At 37.9% G+C, this 16,101-nt stretch overlaps 1 protein-coding gene across 4 annotated transcripts in view; it reads left to right on the top strand.

Annotated features, from left to right (window-relative positions):
* OXR1 (oxidation resistance 1) overlaps positions 1 to 16,101 on the top strand; it is a 485,242-nt gene that overhangs the window by 373,722 nt on the left and 95,419 nt on the right. The gene's annotated exons all lie outside the window — the stretch shown is intronic.

Below are 16,101 nucleotides of genomic sequence, written 5' to 3'. Positions count from 1 at the left end.
AGTCTACACATCCAGGGGCTTTTCTGGTGGCTCAGTGGTAGAGAATCTGCCTGCTATTGCAGGAGATGTGGGTTCCATCCCTGGATCAGGAAGATCCCCTCTAGAAGGAAGTGGCAACCTACTCCAGTATTCTTGCCATCTGAGACAGTATTATGACAGTATTTACAACTAAACAACAGTAGTAATTACACCTACACAATTACAACCTGTGGTTTTCTCACATCTCAGGACTACTTTATAGTGATTCTTGATACCATAATGTGAGGATGTTAACAACCATTGATTTTGTAAGTATGGATAGAATATGAAATTAAGAAGACAAATTAAATATTTTTAGAAATAGTCACCCTTGACTCTTATACATCTTGTTTTGCATTTATCTATTACTCTTTTTGGGGTACACACACTCATAAATATCAAAATGTCTTATGGCTTTAATTTTAAGTAGTTATAAATTGAATTGTAAATGGTAGAATATTTCATGGCTATGAGTCTAGACTGGAGCACTTAATGAACATTAATATGTTTTCATTGTGTCTGTTGATATTTTTTCATTTAATTCATTCAGAAATATTTATTGAATGGCTCCTGTGTGCCAGGAATGAGCTAGATCATGTCATAGAAGATCATAATCAGCCTAGTAAGAAAGATAAGAGCCTAAATAAAAACATAAATGTTCAATCACTTTCAACATACTTTTATTTGGGAGCATATTACTGATGCCGTGATTTAATCACCATCTGAAACAACTCCTTCAGTAAAGTTTTCTGAAGAAATTGCTATGTCTGCTATTTATTATGACATGTTATATAATGCTTTGCTTCTCATCAGAAAAAATATGCTAAAGACATGCAGTTTGGGAACTGAAATAAAACAGAAGCCCTGAGAATATTCTAGTTCATATGCTGGACAAGAAAACAGAAAATGTCTACACTCATTTAGAAAATGTAAACCCAAAGGGGTTTCCCTGGTGGCTCAGATAGTTAGGAATCCTACAGCATTGTGGGAGACCCAGGTTTGATCTCTGGGTTGGGAAGATCCCCTGGAGAAGGGAATGGCAACCCACTCCAGTATTCTTGTCTGGAGAAATCCCATGGACAGAGGAGCCCAGCAGGCTGCAATCTATGGGGTCGCAAAGAGTCAGACACGACTGAGAGGTGAACACTTTGACTTTCACTAAAACTGATTACAGTTTGGGAAAGTAGAAGGTTTCCTAGGAGATGTAAATCTTGCAGATATTTTTTATTTATTTTTGGCTGTGCTGTGTCTTCATTGCTGCACACGGGCTTTCTCCAGTTGCAGTGAGTGGGGGCTACTGTCTAGCTGCAATGCACGGACTTCTCATTTTAGTAGCTTCTTTTCTTCAGAGCATGAGCTCTAGGCATGAGTTTCAGTAGTTGTGGAACTTTCCTGGAACAGGGATTAAACCCATGTCCCCTGCATTGGCAGGCAGATTCTTAAGCACTAGACCACTAGCGAAGTCCTTGCAAATATTAAGAATGAAGAAAGATACAACATTAGGCCCACCATTCAGATTTTAATAAAAGGTTGGGGGGAAATAAAATAGTGATCTTCATGCTTAATGTGGAAACAGATACTGCTTTCAGGTGTGATCACATATGTACATACCTAGCTTTGCAGTGGCATCCATTGTGGGTGATGGGTCACATAACACATCTTCTGTGCCTTTATCTTTATATGGATGATTTGGAAATTTTCTGTGGCCTAAATTCTAATTTTAATTTTAATAAAGTGCAACCTTGTTTCTAAGTAGACTTATTCCATCTAATTCCTTTTTATGTTTGGCTTTGAATCAGTAATTTCAGGCTAAATGCAATCAAATGTCTGAAAATGAAACAAATTGTCTAATACGATGCTCTATTATCTGATAGTAGATGGATTGTCATTGTTAGCTAATGCTTATTCTGTATTGATTTGGTTTAGGTGCTGTGTGTATGTGTGTGCATATATATGTGTGCATGTATATATTACATGTGGTTTTAGGTACTATATGTGGATGTATATATATTATAGCTACAGAGAAAGGGGGAGCACTTTTTATATATCACCTTTCTTTCATTTAAATCTTTACTGTGTTTTGTTAAGTTAGACATAGTTAAATAGTCTAACATATGATTTCTAGTTTTTCTTTACTTGTATCACATGTAAATACTGATTCCCAAACACTACATAATTGTAAAATTATGGTAATGTCACTACTCCTCTGTTACCATATGGCTGTCTTGCAAATAAGTCTTCAAAAGTAATTGACTTTCAAACTATTCTCTTCAATTATTTTGGTTTGCTGCTAGTACTCTTTGCCAATTCTACCTTCTTATCTTACTGTCCATATCATTAAACTAAGAGAATACATTTCTGAAACAAATACAGTCATTGTCTCATAGGAAAGACATTTGAGAAGATCAAGCTCAAAAGGAAAAGGAAAAAGAGCAAAGTGTAGAACAATATTGGGCTCCTTGCCTCATTTATTTTTGGCCCTGATCATCTGCGCCAGTGCTTGCTTGCAATGAAAGATGACTCTAAGTGACTCTATGCTTATGGAATTTATTATAAGAGAAGGAATAATTTACAAGTCATGGCTTCAACTTACCTCTGCAGACTTCTTGTCCATATAAATCATGTATTGTGTTCATATATATAGTCACTCATAAAAAAAAATTCAGAATGCACTATGCTGTTGTGGATTGACCTAGGCTGTCTTTCTTAGCTTCTTAGATTTCCCAAAGTATCAAGTTTAATTTGGGGATTCTCTTCAAACTTCACAAGCTAAAAGAGAGATAAGGAAATATCAGAGTGTTCCATTAAACTTCAGTAATCATGAAGATTTGCTCTCTGACTAAACACTAGTCCTAGTATCAAAACAGTTATTACTGATAATATACAAAAAGTTCTATTCTTTATATAAGATTTATATGCATGAACAACAAGTTTCCTTAGTTTTACGGTATCCATTTAAGATGGGTGATTTGGGATGTTTCATATTGTACAATTTTATTACCTAAATTTTTATTAATGAACTGCCAAGAACTGATACTTTTAAAAAGACTTACTCGATGGGTTGATCTAATTTTTTTTTAAGTCTTATTTCTAGTCATGATACCCTGAAAGAGCATGAAAAGGAAAAGCTCCAAAAACAAATAATATTCTCCCCCTTAGCATCCTGCCCAGTTCTATAGTCTGCACTGTACAAAGGGAGAGAAAAGCTATAGCTGATTTCTAGGGGAGCCTAAAATGAACAAATAACTGGGGAGTTGGTTTTAGAACTTAGAAGAAAGTCCCAGAAACTAAAATATTTTCACTTGGAATAAAAAGATTACATAATCAATAGCAATAATAATAGCTTACATTTCTTGAACAAATGCCACATGTCATTCTTTGGTTACTCTATAAGAGGAGAGCATTATTATACTCATTATACAGAGAAAAAACCTGAGTCTTGGGAAAAATTAACTTTTCCAAAGTTCTATAAATAGTGATAGAGGTGAAGTTGAATCATAGAAATCTGACTCTAGAACCAGCTATTTAACACAGCAGTTGCCATAAAGCATGTGATATTCATACAGATTGAATAGTAGTTTGAATCAAATAGTACTCCTTAAGATATTCAGATGGAAAGAGGTGAGACTGAATCTATTCAAAGTTTAGAGCAAACATTATTCACAGAAACTGATGGTATTAGAAGAGGAAAAAGTTAAATAATATCAAATGGAGACAAACATGGAAATTCAGACCATGGGCTATAGCCCAGCATCAGTGACCTGTTTCTGCAACAAGCCACTGGCATGCACAAAATAAACAAACACCAGCAGAGCCTTTGCTTGTATCTTACTGCTTCAAATATGGTCCATTTTTGAGGCCAGCAACACTGACACCACCTAGACAGATGGTATCTCAGATCCTGCCTCAAGTCTTACTGAATCTTAAGATCCCTAAGTGATTCATTTGCACATAGAATTTGCAAAGCACTGGTCTAGATGACTAGAGACTGAAATAATTATAATAGGTATATCTTGTTTGGATTGTGATTCCACAAGCCAAGTGCAAAAAGACTTTTTTACCTATTGGAGAAACTGGGCATGGGCTAGTTCTTGGCTTCTGAATGCTAATTTTATTAGGTGTGATAAGGAAACCTGTCAAAGGTTACAATAAAGGTCCATATAGTCAAAGCTATGGTTTTTCCAGTAATCATGTATGGATGTGAGAATTGGCCCATAAAGGAAGCTGAACACTGAAGAATTGGTGTTTTTGAAATATGATGCTGGAGAAGACTCTTGAGAGTCCCTGGAATGCAAAGAGATCAAACCAGTCAATCCTAAAGACAATCAACCCTGAATATCATTGGAAGGACTGATGCTGAAGCTGAAGCTCCAATACTTTGGCCACCTGATGTGAAGAGCTGACACATTCCAGAGAAGACCCTGATGCTGGGAAAGATTGAAGGCAGGAGGAGAAGGGGACGACAGAGGACGAGATGGTTGGATGGCATCACCGACTTGATGGACATGAGTTTGAGCACACTCCGGAAAATGGTGATGGACAGAGAAGCCTAGAGTGCTGCAGTCCATGGGGTTGCAAAGAGTCCTACATGACTGAGGGACTGAACAACAGAAAGGCACCTAATGGTTAATTGTGAATGTCCAAATCGCTTATTTTATTGCTTTTTTATACTTTATTTATTTATTTATGTGGTGGCACCAGGTCTTAGGTGCAGCACCTGGGATCTTTGATCTTTGTTGTAGCGTATGGAATCTAGTTCCCCAGCCAGGGATCCAACCCAGGCCACCCTGTTGGGTGCTCGGAGTCTTAGCCACTGGACCACAGGGGAAGTTCCCAAATGAAGTTCCCAAAATGTAGACATGTATACCAAGATATGTAGGGGTGAAATAATATGGCTGGAATTTGCTTTAAAATATTTTGGCAAAGACAGTAGCAATGTGATACTAATGTGGTAAAATCTTGGAAATGTTTGAAACTGTCCTATTAGTTATTATGTTCTTATATCAACTTTTAAATATGTTAGGATATTTCATACATTTTTTAAAAATATCAAAATAAATGAACTTATGCCCTAGAAATTGTATAAATGGCTAAAAGAAGTTTCTTATAGTAAAAAGGGTTAATCATTTAACAGGATGCCATTTTCTCCAGAGGATTTAAAGGATTTAAATATGTGCTATTATTAGCACATATTTTTTGGTCTGTGGGCAATTTTAGATATAGTCCTGGTAAAAAACAGAAGACTTAAAAAAATCTGCCAAGCTCCCTTTCTCAAAATTGATTCTGTGGTAGATGTTATGCTTTGTGAATACTTTGGGCTGTTGGTCTTAGATTTAATGCCTTTGTTGTGTTTAAAAACAAGAAATGGTAGTTGGTGATGCCTCTGATCTTGCCCCATATTTCCTCTCTCATGGCATTCTTCAGTTTAATAGTTGACTGATGGAATGTTGAGCTACATAGTCATCCAAATCAGGCATTTTAATAGAGTCCTGTACTGATCTCATTCTGTTGAGAGTCTATGCTTGTAAGTGCAGACTAAGGTCCTTTGATGTTATGTGATCAATAGGAAACCCTTTAAGCTGGTATGTATTTGTCATATAGAAAGGCATTCCTTTCAACATCATATAAACCCTTCATGTATTTAACCACTGAAAAGCATATCATTTTTTTGTTTCTGGAAAAGGGGGTAAAAGAGAATTCCATAAGCTATTAAAAAGAGAAGCCAAGTACTTTTGCAGCTTATTAAACGGCAGTATTTGTGGCAATATGTTTTATATTTCTGGCTCCTTCCTGTGGACACCGAAGAGTGGTTCTCAAAGACTAACTAATGAACTCTGCCAACATCCCCAGATGCAGACTTTATACTGTTTATAGATGAACAACCGATGCCTGACTGGTTCAGTGGATGCCTTGTGTTTATAGGGTGAGTCAGAGGATGAGTGAGCAAGGTGCTTCCAGAAACCTTCCCATTTGAACCACAAGTAGTTTTCCCAGAGTGTCACTGTATTTGGTCTATTGGCTTGGATTTGATGGAATAACTTAAAAGATCTAAGGTTTTCCTCTGATGAATATGTATTTGGAGGAATAAATGAATAATGGGACAGTGAAGGGAATCTGGGTGCTGACTCTGAATCAGAGAATGACTGACACTCAGGTGCTCCTCCTTATACTTCTGTAATTTAGGTTGTGCCCCGAGAGACTCCTTATTTATAAAAAGCTGCTTTGTTAGATGTCTGTGGTTTTTTATCTTGACTTAAGATCTTTTTTTCTCCCTCTTCCTATTCTTTCTGGTAGATGGCCAGCCACCTAGCCTTTCTTTCTCTGTTCTTTCCATGAAAACAGCTTCTCATGAAATTTTCTGTATTGCTCATTAGCCCTCAAAAACTTGTTAGTTAAATTATGAGCTTTTCTCTTTTTTTATTGAAGTATTACTGACTTCGTGTTGTGTTAGTTCTGGTGTGGATCAAAGTGATTCAGATATATTTCTATCTATATAGTAATATATAGAGAGATATATATTCTTTTTCATATTTTTTCCATTACTGTTTATTACAAGATATTGTATAGTTTCCTGTGATAGGGAACAGTAGGACCTTATTGTCTATCTATTTTAAATAGAAGAGTTTTTATCTCCCAATCCCAAGCTCGTAATTTAGCCCCTCCCTTTCCCTTTGGTAAGCATAAGCTTGTTTTCTATGTCTGTGAGTCTGTTTTTGTTTTGTAAATAAACCCATTTGTGTCATATTCTAGATTCTACACCTAAGTAATAATATGGTGTTTGTCCTTCTCTTTCAGGCTTACTTCACTTAGTATCATAATCTCTAGGTCCATCCATGTTCCTGCAAATATACACAATATATTGTGTATATACCACATCTTTACCCATTCATCAGTGGATGTATATTTATGTTTCTTCTATATCTTGGCTACTGTAAATAGTGCCGCTATGGACATTGGGGTGCGTGTATTTTTGCAATTAAGAGTTTTCACCTTTTATGGATATATGCCCAGGAGTAGGATTGCTGGATCATATGACAGCTCTATTTTTAGTTTTTTGAGGAACCTCCACACTATTTTCCATAGTGGCTGCACCAATTTACATTTCCAGCAACAGTGTAGGAGGGTTCCATATTCTCACACCCTCACCAGCATTTATTATTTGTGGACTTTTTGATGATGGGCATTCTGATGAGAGTGAGGTGATACCTCATTATAGTTTTGATTTGCATTTCTCTAATAATTGAGATTTGCCTGCAAACTTCTTCCACTCCTTAGCTTGTTTGTTTTGCCACAACATAGCACAATATTATCATCTTTTCCTGGAGAATTATAATTAGAAGGACTTGTTGTTTTTCCTAAGAGTTTTTCCTACTGTTAAAATTATTATCATAAAATACAACAATATTTCAAAAGCTCTAAAATACCTTTATTACTGGAGATGAGTTTTATAGGAAGCATGATGCAAAGTTTCATAGTCCCCAAATTAATATACAATTAATGACTATTGTATATCCTTTTGCTATTTTAAAAGAATATCATCATATTAAAAAAAAAAAAAAGAAAGAAGGTGGTCAGAGAGTACTGTGCTGCTGTGCTTAGTCAGTCAGTTGTGTGTCTGACTCTTTGCGACCCCATAGACTGTAGCTCACCAGGCTTTTCTGTCCATGGGGATTCCTCTAGGCAAGGATACTGGAGTAGGTTGCCATGCCCTCCTCCAGGCAGAGAGTACTATTTAAGGATAATTTCCCCCTCAAAAAGGTAACATCGAAACCGATATAAAAATGAACATGTTAAATACTTCATTTAACTCTTTAATTAAGGAAGCAATAAGATGTTACAAAAAGATGTTACAACCAACTTAAAGGAGGATCCAAATAGACATAAAAATGACTTATTGGAGTGCGTGTGCAGATGGGGACACACTCTTCCACTGTTGCTGAAGAAGTCAATTCAAAGTCTCTTGGACAGAACTTGCAAAACAAGAATGTCTTTGTTTATAGACAAGAATAATTTTGCACAGCTATCAGCTTTCCACTTTACAGAGTTGTAAATTTGCTTCCATAGAATCAAAATCAGATAATCCAGAAGAGTATACTCTAGACACTGCATAGCTTTCCACTGAAGCACAGAATTATTTTCCCCGTAACATACTGTATCGCTAAGTGCATTGTGACTATCAGTGACCCTCAACTATAATCACAAAGAGGTCCACATTCCTTAAATGTTCACAATTTAGCTTCAGCCTCTTTCCATTTTCTGTTCTCTGGCCCAGTACCCTTAAACTCTACTTTATTCAGCCACAGTTTACATTCTACTATTTTTACCAATCCTTCAAGTCCCCGTTGTCACTTCCTCCAAAAAGTGATATTGTAACTTTATCTAATTTAACTGGGAATTACCGTACTTGACACTCATCACATTCTTGTGTATTGACCACCTGCTATGATCTACAATAGTTCTGCAACTTAAGAGTACATCAGGATCCCCTGGAGAGCTAGTTAAAAGAGATTGCTGGGTTCCACCCATCCTCGGATGGAGCTGAGGTTAAGCCTGAGAATTTTTATTTCTTACAAGATCCTAGATGCTGCTGCTGCTGCTGATCTAAAGATAAAATTTTGATACCACCTGCCCAGAGGAACCCTGTAAAAAAACTGCAGATAAGATTAGTGAGACATTAGACGCAACCTTTTAGAAATTCATGTGTGTGCTAAGTCACTTCAGTCATGTCCAACTCTTTGCGAGCCTATGGACTGTAGCCCTCCAGGCTGCTCTATCCATGAGATTCTGCAGGCAAGAATGCTGGAATGGGTTGCCATTGGCTCCTCCAGGGGATTTTCCTGACCCAGGGATTGAATCCACATCTCTTATGTCTAAACATTGGCAGGCGGTTTCTTTACCACTAGCGTTACCTGGGAAGCCCTTTAGGGATTCATAATCTAGTGTCAAAAGTTGGCTCCCTGAAATATCCCTAAAACTACCTTTTTGTAAGCCAAAGCTGAGTTTATTGTGGTAGAGAGACTCAACAGAGCCTTTGAAGTGCCTTGTGTTGGGGTGGGGGAGAAGACTAGGGGAATAATAGTTGAGATTTTTGAGATTTTCAAATTTAAAGCAGGTCTTTCCATGTAGCAACTTGGTTAGGACTGGGTAAGGATCTTAGCATGATAGTTTATTATTTTTTAATTTTTTTTATTTTTTAGCATGATAGTTTAGAATTGATAGAATAAGATGAGGATTTGGGGGCAAGGAGTTCAAAGAGTTCTGGTGTATAAACTGTCAGTTGATGCCTTCTATTGGAGAATTTATGTAACTCTTTAGGATATTTATGAAATGAACCAGAGGAGAGTGGAGTAGTAAAGTCAAATTAACATAGACAGTCAACTAATAGTTTCAGAGACAGACACATAAAGTGTGTCCAGAAACACCAAGCACATATCTTATAAACATTCAATATTAAATTTTGAGCAGTAGAAAGAATTCATGTTTATTAAGAACCAATTCTACTTCATTGTATATATGTGTGTATGTGTATTTCAACTAACTGCATATGTATATTAGACTATTATGATAATTATTATTATTTTTAGCTAATGCAGATAATCCTTATCAAGACCTTAGGATAAGAGAACCTTTGGATAGAATTCTTTATATTATCCAAAACTCATGGTCTCTTCTTTTTTGGAGAAATAAAGTGAATGTGATGATTTTAAAACATAGTAGTCCTCTATTTAGAAATAATAAAAATAAGTGTGTGTGTATTCAGACTTTTAAAAGTCTGAATAGCAAGTGATTTTTACTTTGGAAAGCAATTCAAAGTCTAACCTTTGGTGGCATTAATTTGACATCTGTTACCTTGCAAATCAATTTTTAGAAACACCATAAAGTGAGTGTGTTAAACCTACACCTGAAAAAGACAAATCTTTTGAAATTCAAATTCTGGCACATGGTTAAATGTTTAAGAAATAGTTAAAACTTTGTACCAAATACAACCTATGTTTGGCCACGGTGCTTGAAAGAATACCAAGCATGCTTTTTAAGATTCCAAAATCAAATTAGAATGTATGCATACTATAAATTGACTTAGATTTTTTTCATGACAATTTCATAAATGCATGTTCAATAAAATCACTGAGGGAAATTCATTTCAGTGTTCTTTTGCTGAAGTTTTGAAAAAAACACCTGTAGATAGCATACCTTTGTCATTGTTCAGTCGCTCAGTTGTGTCTGACTCTTCAACCCCATGGACTGCAGCATGCCAGACTTCCCTGTCCTTAATCATCTCCAGAGCTTGCTCAAACTCATGTCCATTGAGTCGGTGATGCCATCCAACCATTTTGTCCTCTGTTGTCCCCTTTCTCCTCCTGCTTTAATCTTTCCCAGCATCAGAGTCTTTTCTTTAGAAGTTATCAAATACTTGCCATTCATGCTAATGGTGTTCACAACATACAAATTTGTTTTCTACCGAAGTATCTTTCTGTTAGCAATAAACTGTTTTGCATGCCTCTGTCTTGTCCCTTTGCCATCTGGGTTTTTTTTTTATCACACCTTTCTTTCAGTCTCAGATTTCTCTATGCTAACTGCAGCTAAGTCAAATTGGTGCAAAGAGGACTTCAGCAAGTAGGCATCTTAGTTGGGACCACATAGATTTTGAAACAGTAAGTAAAAATGTGGGGCTGAAAGAGAAAGCACAGAAAGATATTGCAGCAAGTGGCCATAGCCTGATCCTGAAGAGGTATCAGGATCCATAGAAGCATGCTATCCCTAGGCACAACATACTAAAATGCAAATATAAAAGAACCTTAAACTTAGCTAGGCAGAGGATGAAATAAGGCTGTCTGAGGACAAACTATAAAAGTTGCCAGAGGCATAATGCAATTATCTTTCCTACCATCTATTAGATTGGTTTCTCCACCTGGGCACTGTTGGCATTTAAAGCTGGATGACTCTTTTTTGTGGGAGCTGTCCTGAACACTGTAAGCAGCATCCTTGGCCTCAACCTACTTATATGCCAGGAACACACCCTCCATTTGACAACCAAAAATATCTCCAAACATAGCTAAATGTTCCCTGGGGGTGGGGTCACCAGATTTAAGGACACCCAGGTAAATTTGAATTTCTGATGAACGGCAAATGACTTTTGGGTATGAGTATGTCCCATGAAAAATTTGGTATAGAGTTTTATTAAAAAATTATGTGTACTTTATCTGAAATTCAAATTTAACTGGGAGTCCTGTATTTGAGGGCTTTCCTGGTGGCTCAGCAGTTAAGAATCCACCTGCCAGTGCAGGACACATGGGCTTGATCCCTGGGCCGGTAAGATCCTCTGGAGAAGGGAATGGCAACCCACTCTGGTATTCTTGCCTGGGAAATCCCGTGGACAGAGGAACCTGGTGGGCTGCAGTCAGTCCGTGGGGTCTCGAAAGAGTCAGTCACAACTTAGTGACTAAACAATAACCTGTATTTTATCTAGTAACACTACCGGGAGTGCATTCACCCATGAAAGAGAGAACTTTGTTTTATCTCCCTGAGGTTACCAGTAACCTTGTTTACAAAGTGGGGCTAATTATCTTTCCTCTCAGGGAGGACTTGAGATCAAAGGCAATAATATCAGAAAAATCCTTAGTACGATGCCTAGCACAGTAAGCAATTAATAAATATTCATTATTACCTCAGGATCCCTCACAAGATGATGTCATAATCATTACTGGTTTCTCGACTTAGTTTTCACTAATAGGAAAGAAGACTGTATTACAGAAACAACAGGAGCCCAGCAGTGATTCTTAATCTTGGCTACACACTGCAGTTACCTAGCAAGTGCCCCTCCTAAGGTCTGTATCCCATCTCTAAGAGATTTGGGTGTCACTGATCTGGAGTGTGTGGCCTGAGCACTGGAATTTCCGAAGAACCGCCGGAGCCCTCAAATGTATAGCCAAGTCTGAGAACCGCAATTTGAGAGAATGGAGTTGGATAGTTGGTTCCTTAATAATGAAGAGAAGGAATAAGCTGGACTTAATTACATCTGTTTCTTGAGTTATAGAAGAGTGAGTTGAGATCACATTTAGAGAAAAGATGAACATGATTTCACTCATCCATTCATTCAACAGATAGAACACCTGAGTGCCTACTATGTGCTGGGCCTTGTTCTAAGCAGTGAAGGGAGTCCCTGTCCTTGTTGAATTCCACTAGGAAGACTGAAAGTTTCTCAGTCACGTCTCTTTGCAACCCCCTGGACTCATCAGGAACCCATCAGGCTCCTCCATCCATGGAATTCTTCAAGCAAGAATATTGGAGTGGGTTGCCATTTCCTTCTCCAGGGCATCTCCCCAACCCAGGATCAAACCCCAGCCTCCTGCATTGGCAGGTGGATTCTTTATCACCTGAGCCTCTGGGGAAACCCAACAATAGCAACAGCAAATAGATAAATTTTTTTTGGCCACAACATACAGCATGTGGAACTTCCCTGACCAGACAGATAATAAATAAGACATTTTAATTAAATATCAAAGATTAGAACTAAAGAGAGGAAAGATGGTAGCATTCCAAAAAATCAAAGTCATGACTAATCTTATTGAGAAAGCAAAATGGGGAGAACTCAGTGACTTACCATGTTCTCTCAACTTAGATCCTGAAAGAGATGAGTAGGAAGGGTATCTTAACCAAGAAAAAAAGGGTGGCCCAAAACTGTGAAGAGTGTCAGAAAGGTTAAAACCCAGAGTGAGGTTTCCAAAACACTAAAGGAACCAGCCAACTAGCATCATTCTATGAAAAGAGAAGTCCTAAAATAAAGGAAAATAAGAAGGAAGTGTGAGGCTGTCTTCTTGAGGAAGATGTACATTGCTGAACTATTAACAGACAGAACAACTGTGCCTATTTTGCTTTGCTTTTCTCAATTAAGAATGAATGTGCAAGACTTCCCTGGCAGTCCAGTGGTTAAGACTCTGTGCTCCCAATGCAGGGGGCACAGGTTTGAAAACTGGTTGGGGAACTGGGATCCCACATGCAGCCCTCCTCCCCCCAACCCTGCAAAAAAAAAAAAAGAGAGAGAGAGAGAGAAGAATGAATGAGCTATACGTCAATAATTTAATTCTTAGTCTAGACAGGGGAACCTAGAAGGGTAGAGGAAAGTTTTCTTCCTTCCCAACAGAGCACCGATCATATGTCAGGCCTGTGTCAAATGTCATGAACTTACATTGTTTTCATTAGACACTAGGTCACCTTTGCTATCCCAGTGTGATAGCTGAGGAAACTGTGTTTTGGCAGTGTTTACTGAGTTCTTTAAGAATACCAATCAGGAATTACTAGAAGCAGAAGTTCATCTGTCTGGTTTAGCACTTCCTTGGTGCCTAGTGAGGGCACCACATCTGTTCGATGATTGAATCAGTTCACAAACCTCTGGGCATTATTTTTTTTTTTTTAATGAACGAACTACTAGAAAATACACAACAAAAACTGTGATGTGGAAATTTAGGCAAAGGTAGGTGAGGATATAGTGAAAGACCTCTTACATCAACTTTGCATGACTTGTAACCTCTTTGTCCAGAAAACTGGATTATGAGGATATTTGGATATGCGGTCATAGAGCCTTTGGTAGTAATATGATGAGAATGATAGAGAACTTATGAAAATTACCCTCCCTTTTATAACAAACAAACCTCAAAACATAGATAGTGGCTTAAATACAAATTTATTTCTTGTTCAAGTCTGAAACTGATGTTCCTCAGTGGTGGGTGGCTCCCCTCTAAGATTCAGGGATCCAGCTTCCTTCCATCTCATGGTTTCTCTCTCATGATCTTCTTTAACAAATGGCTTCTCGGGTCTTTGTGTTCATCTGCTTCCAGGCTGTGAAAGGAAAGGACCACGAGGGTCATCAGTGGGATGCCCTTGTGGGCCAGGCCTGGAAGAAGCACTCATCACTTTTGCAGTCCTTGCATTGGCTAGAACTCAGTCACTTGGCACCAAGATCAAAAAGGAAGCTCTGAAGAATAATCATATTTGTTGACAGATAACCAGTCTCTATCTGAGTAGTAGGAGATCTGCCAGAAAAGTATAATCAGATGAAGAATTCAGATTTCAAAAGATGGGGCTAAAGTGGAGTTGAAGGATACAGAAACCACAAAGGTTGTTTGAAGCCCATTGGGAAGGGAAAAACAGTGATCACTTGGAGTCTGTACCTCATCTTCTAATTAGAAAAGCATTTAACAGTTACATGACATAGCTGACAAATGAAAACTGGGTGATGGCCTCAGGTAGTGTATTCATACTCTTCAGATGAGTGTGTCCAGTGAGTGGTAATGACTGTCAACCATGAAGTCATTCTCTTGTGTTTGTGCCTTGGGACTTCGCCTGCCCAAGTCCCAAATATTTTTGTGAACAACTTCAATAGAGATAAATTTGTAGTTGGCTCAGGGAAAGAGATAATGGAATGATATTTCAGTGAAATAATCAAGAGTAGTTTCAAAATGATCTCAGCAACCTAGAACATAGGTGAGCAGAAGTTTTCCAAAAACAGCATGGGAATACATCCGGGGGCTTTTGGGTCATAAGGTCTCGGTCACAACTAGTCATCTCTGCTGTTGTAACATAAAAGCAGCTATGGACAATACATTACATGAACTGGTGTGGTTGTGTTCCAATAAAACTGCACTGATAAAAATAGGTATCAGGCTTTATTTGATCCACAAGCCATACTTTGCTGAACCCTGATCTAGAAGTATATAGACTGAACTCTGAAGACAATAAATTTTAGTTTGTTTACTTAAGGTCAGGGGACAGTGGGTCCAAGAGTATGGGTCTGAACAGTATGATAGTCTTTCTAGTCAAAATAGAACTACAAGGTATTATTTGTTCTTATTTTATAGATAAGAAATCTGCATCTCAAAAGTAAATAGTTTAATCTAGTTTTCACATTGGAAAACAGTTTATGGGAAAGTTTGAGTGAATTGAGAGTCACAATTAATTGCTCAGGTCAGAGAAGGAGAACTTCATGTGGCAGCTCTCACTGTAGGAAAGCCCTGAGTTTTTCTGGCTCTGTTCTTACCCAAGTATGTGACCTTGAGAGACTCACTTAACTTCTCTGGGCCTTAACTAACAAATCAATGAAGATAAGAGGTGAAACTAGATTAACACCAAGGTCTCTCTCAAGTCTGACAAGGTTGCTATTACTAAATTCAGGGCAGCATGTGAAAGAGAATTGAGACTTACTCTTTATAGCTCTAAAAGCAAAACTTTCAAACTTTTTAAAATATAGTTTTACCTAAAACCGATATATAAAAAATGGCATGTTATGATCATACATGGGCTTCTCTGGTGGTTCAGACAGGAAAGAATCTGCCTGCAATGTGGGAGAACTGGGTTCGATCCCTGGGTTGGGAAGATCCCCTGGAGAAGGAAATGGCAACCCACTCCAATATTCTAGCCTGAAAAATCCCCATGGACAGAGGAGCCTGAGGGCTGCAGTCCATGGGGTCACCAAGAGTTGGACACAACTGAGCAACTAAGCACATACACACATGATCATACATGTGGTTTACAAGTTCAAATTTATAGTATTTTCTGATCATAAAAACATTTATTGAGAGAATTAGGCTGATACGGATGAAACTGAAGTTTGTTTTTTTTTTTTTTTTTGAAACTAAAGTTTTAAATTGGGAGTGATGGATGATTGATAGGTTCTTTTTAGCATCACTACCTCACCATTCGGGCTTCCCAGGTGGCGCTAGTGGTAAAGAACTGGCTTGTCAGTGCAGGAGGCATAAGATACGTGGGTTCGATCCCTAGGTTCAGAAGAGGCCCTGGAGGAGGGCATGGCAATCCACTCCAGTGGATTATTTTGCCTAGATAATCCCATGGACAGAGGAGCCTGGAGGGCTGCAGTCCATGGGATTGCACAGAGGCAGACATGACTTGGCACACACATACCTCACCATTCTACTCATTGTGCTTGGTTTGTTTGCTTGCTTTTGGTTGCAAAGTGTCAAGAAAGTCCTTATTCATATACATTATTTAAATGGTAAATTAATACATAATCTTGGAACCCGAGAATACTTGTCAGAATATAAAAATGCCAAGAAAGGCCTGAAAAACAGA

The sequence above is a fragment of the Odocoileus virginianus genome, chromosome 15 (genome assembly GCF_023699985.2).
Source record: "Odocoileus virginianus isolate 20LAN1187 ecotype Illinois chromosome 15, Ovbor_1.2, whole genome shotgun sequence".
Classification (NCBI taxonomy): Eukaryota; Metazoa; Chordata; class Mammalia; order Artiodactyla; family Cervidae; genus Odocoileus; species Odocoileus virginianus.
The sequence above is the reverse complement of the archived record's forward strand: the minus strand, read 5'-3'. Positions and strand labels throughout refer to the sequence as shown.